This window comes from Puntigrus tetrazona, chromosome 4, assembly GCF_018831695.1.
Source record: "Puntigrus tetrazona isolate hp1 chromosome 4, ASM1883169v1, whole genome shotgun sequence".
In the NCBI taxonomy this organism is placed as follows: domain Eukaryota; kingdom Metazoa; phylum Chordata; class Actinopteri; order Cypriniformes; family Cyprinidae; genus Puntigrus; species Puntigrus tetrazona.
Window position 1 is genome coordinate 8123000 of NC_056702.1, and position 4852 is coordinate 8127851.

General features: G+C 42.5%; 1 long non-coding RNA gene across 1 annotated transcript in view; it reads left to right on the forward strand.

The window, feature by feature from the left end:
* LOC122342735 overlaps window positions 1-875 on the forward strand; it is a 7987-nt gene extending 7112 nt beyond the window's left edge. Inside the window, exons 4-5 of the long non-coding RNA XR_006250639.1 lie at window positions 81-230; window positions 321-875. This is a non-coding gene — a long non-coding RNA (uncharacterized LOC122342735). The remainder of the gene's footprint in view (window positions 1-80; window positions 231-320) is intronic.
* The last annotated feature ends 3977 nt before the right edge of the window (window positions 876-4852 follow it).

Below are 4852 nucleotides of genomic sequence, written 5' to 3' on the forward strand. Positions count from 1 at the left end.
GTATATAGCAAAATTGTATTGTAATGGCTTTTTTTTTTAATGTAACCAATTTTTTTTTTTTTTTTTTTTTTTTTTTTTAGAAAGTATAACCCCTGCTGGACATCATCCCGGAGGTCGGGGGATCCTCCCGATCCCCCGCAGACCTTCTCACTCACTTCTCTGAGGTCTGACTGGCCTCGAACCAGCAACCTCTGATACCGTGAGGCAGCTCTCTTACGACTGAGCCACAGGTCTGTTGTTTAAACATGTGTTGGAACTTATATTTCAGTGTTAACCCCGTTGTTTTCCATTAAATTAAATGTTTCTTCCCATTTCCTCAGATGACATGTGAGGTGGGATTCGAACCCACGCTTCTGCAGTAACCTTGTCTGCAACTAATGTGTGTTTAGCCACTAGCGCCACAGTGGCTTTCACATTCAGAGTTATTCTTTGGTGTGCTTTGAGACTGATTTAACGACAGTGATTTAAGATAAGATAAGATAAGAAATAGTGGGATTTGAACTCGGGCCTCCAAGATTAAAGTTTAACGCTTAATCAACTGAGCCACCAAGTCTTTGGAGCTTCAAGGTGTTCTGAAGGTGTATTTCAAACCATTTACAATATCCCACCACAACATCCTCTTTTGCGTCAAGTGTTGTACAAGTAATCACAGTGATGATAATTAAATGAGGTTTCAGGTGTTTTCAATCAAGGTTGGGAACCTAAACTCTGGGAAGCAGCTCACCTGGAACTTGGAGGAAAAAGATAATTCTCATATGGCTTTAATGCACATTATATTCACAGGAGGGAGCTTAGTGACACACGGAAAGCATCTCAAAAACAACTATTGTCTTAAGGAGTTGTTGACCCTATAAATAAAGCTTTGCTGTCTTATATGTCTTTGCTGACTAAAATGTTTATCTCAGCCTCCTCACCAAACAACACTTACAACGCAAAGCTCAACTAGTTCATGTTTTGGACTGGTATTTGAGTACCTGAGTGATTTGGGCTCAGGTTTCCAGAGACCGCATGCTGCAAATCATCCACCGTTTCATAGAGTCCATGGACTTTATTAAAAACCCATCATTTCATATTATTATGGTCCCCCTTAGTCTAGAGGTTACGGGGATGTATCCTATGTTAAAAGTATGTGAAAACGTAAGTGAGAGAGTATTGACTTCCGGAGGGGGTTAAGGCCAAAGCAACAAACAAAAACAAGCTACCTGAAGTCAAAGAAAAGTACCTTACATCATAAACAAAGAAAGACTAAATAAATAACAGCTCTGCCCTGACTTCCTTCATCCAAAAACCAGGAGAAAAGCTGATAATAGGGTGAGAGCAGTTCTGTTGCAAGATGATGCTTCTTGAGTCGTTTAAGAAAACTTTCCAAGTGGCAGCAGAATCACAGCACCATAGAGAAGGAGACTTTAGCTCTCCTCATGGCTCTGCAACATGAAGTCTATGTTGGAAGTAGTTGTACTGAAGAAAAGGCACCCACCTCTGTACTGCGTGTCTGCAATCAAATACAAACAAATAATGAACAACTATACACAGTCACTACAGCTGGTTCAACAGAAATTCTAGAAAAAAAAAACAACCCATTAAGGCTGAGAGCAGTTTTAACACTGGCAGAACAGACAGGCCACACTCTCTCTGAAGAACAGTCAGCTCCCTCGGTTCATATAGTAACTCCTCTCCACAGCTCTACAGAAAGAGAAAGAGAGAAAAGGAGACTAAGAGACTACATTTCCCAGCAGGCTATTCAACACAGACAAATCTCATACAGTTTCACTACACAAGGCAAGACATTTTTGGGATGTAACACCCCCACCCATAAATTACAGATTACCACAGTAATTTTGTAATAAAAACATACTGATGAAAAACACTAGAAAACCCGTAGGTCAGTTACTTGCACTATTTACACAGTGTATCTGCCATAACATTTTCTGAACCCTTTTTAATGACAAATATCCAAGTTGTATTCAGTAAGGGACCAGCGCATCAGGCGTGGATTAGAATTGCACATTTGAGACAGGAAGGTCAGGGGATTGTGGTCAGTGTACAACTATCTCCAACAGACTTCAAAATGTTGCAGAGCCATGAGGAGAGCTTCTCTATGGTGCTGTAATTCTGCAGACACTTGGAAAGTTTTAAGAAATAACACAATGGATGGTCCACTCCAGAAACATCTTCTTGCAACAGAACTGCTCCCACCCCAGTTGCACTGGCATCGACTTCCAGTTTAAAAAGGCAAGGTGAAGTTAGGGGCAGCAAGCACAGGGGCATTACACAATGTCCTTTGCAGCAGCAAAAGCACTGGCACTCCATAACCTTCTGAGGAGGCTAGTTAAATGGAGAAACTAGAGAGGAAAAATTCTCACAAAATCCTCTGTAGCAGCCAACCATTCCCAAAAATCTTCTCAACTCATGCTTAAGGGAACTGGGAACTCTAGGATGGCTGAGACTTTGTCTTCCACAGGGCGAACCTGACCATGACCAACTTTCTTACCCAAGTAAGTCACTACAGCTCTTGTGAAATCACACCAAGTGGTTAAAAACCTCAGTAAGTGTCGCTAGATGGTTTTTCCATGCAGCTGAAAAGATCACCACATCATCTAGGTAAGCTTCACAGTGGGCTACTCCAGATAGCACTGTCTGCATCAATCGCTGAAAGGTGACTGGTGCATTTCGCATCCCCAAGGCCATTACAGAATACTGCAGGAAATTATCTGGAGTTACTAATACAGAGATCTCCGAGGTCCGGGCCGTCAACGGCACTTGCCAATAGCCCTTTAATAAAGTCAAGTTTGGTGATGTAACGACCTGCACCAATTTGGTCCACACAGTCCTCCATCTGAGGTAAGGGAAAAGAGTCTGGTTTAGGAAGACTGTTAACTTTGCGGTAGTCTGTACAGAATCGATATGTAGTATCAGACTTTGGCACCAACAGACAAGGTGAGCTCCAAGGACTTTGACTGGTATGAGAGAAACTATGTTGCAACTGATATTGTACTTCCCCTTTCATTAACTTCATATTTTGATAGTTAACCTGATAAGGATGCTGTTTAACTGGTATGGAGTTTCCAACATCAATGTCATGACACATGACAGTAGTTTGGCTGGGAACATCTGAAAACAGCATAGGGAATCCATTAAATCAAACATAACATCCTCACGTTGACGTGTAGAGAGATGGGTAAGATGAGTCTCCAGATTATTTAGAATAGCAGAATTCTTGAGGCGTTCACAGGACATATTAGCACCACTTCCACCTAAGCCATCCTGTATAGGAGAGTAGACAGGTGAGCAAGCAGCAGTGATAACAGGGTTAACAATGGAAACGGGAAGTGTTGGGCTTGTCTGGTGCAGCATATGCTTTCAACATGTTTATATGACATACCCTTGTTTTTCTCTTACGATCAGGTGCATCAAGGACGTAATCAGTTTCACTGAGTTTCTCTTTGAGTACGGACCAGCAAACCTAGCCTGTAAAGGTGAATTTTGAATGGGGACTAACACTAAGGGTAACCCTTCAACCAATTCTTTCCCAGACTCCAAACGCAGCATTGATTTAAGGGTCTGCTAAAAGTGTTCCACAGCACCTTGACTCTCTGGATGATATGCACTTGACAGCACATGACCAACTCTTTTAACACCTGCGAAAACAGTTTTGGAGTGAAATTAGAACCTTGGTCTGTTTGAATAACTTGTGACAACCCAAAAATGGAAAGAACCTTAACTAGTTCTTTGACTACTGTCTTAGCTTTTAAGATACGCAGAGGGATAGCCTCAGGGAAATGGGTGGCAGTACACATTGTCAAGATATATTGATGTCCTGATTTGGACCTAGGTAAAGGGTCAACACAATCAATGATTAATCTTTTGAATGGCTCCCCCATTGCTGATATTGGATGTAAAGGGTCTGGGGGATTTTCTTGTTGGGTTTACAGCCAGTCGACATGTGACACCCTTTACAAAACTGGGACACACTAGACTTAGTTCCAGGCCAATAAAAGTACTTAGTGGGGTGGTTATACATCTTCGTGATACTCAAATGACCTGCAAGAACTTGCTTGTGACAACCTTAAAACCTGCGAACGATAGGCAGAGGGCAACACTACTTGATAGCTAGCAGGAGCATCATCAGCTAATCTGAGATTCCATTTCCGCATCAGAACATCGTTGTCCCAAAAATACTGCACCACAGATGGCAACTTAATAGCCGCATCAGCAGCTTCTATGCAATGCTTAAGGGTTGGGTCAGAGCGTTGCATGGCTATGGGTTGCTCCCTGCCAGTCTTAAGGGATAGCAGCTCCATGTCAGAGGTTTCTGCATCACTAAAAGGGTTTCAATTTCGAGCGTACATTCTACAGGATCAGATGAGGATACAATAGGGGAGTCGGAGAGGTAAAGAATGTCAGGGAATTTCTTAGCTTGTGCACAAGTAATCAGGAAACGGTAGAAAATCTGATAGAGGAGTTTGTCTGACCACACAAATCAGGTTCATCTATCATAACCGTGGATGGCAACGCTTGACTACCTGCCAAATCGTTCCCTAAAGTTAGGCCTACCCTCTTCACTGGCAGTTCAGAGCGCACACCGACCTTAACTGGTCCAGAAACAAGATCAGAGGCAAGACAGACAGCATGTAGTGGTACTTTCACACACCCCAGTTCGACGCCTCAAACCAGGACGCTCGTGCCTGTATAAGACATGGAAGAAAAGGGTAGTACACTATCCTGTATCAGAGACTGACAAGCCCCAGTATCACACAAAATCGAGACCGGATAAGTGGTAGAATCAGGGGGAAAGCAAAACTGTTCCACTTAACAAAAGGTTAAAAACTGGAGACATCTGACAGTGTAGAAT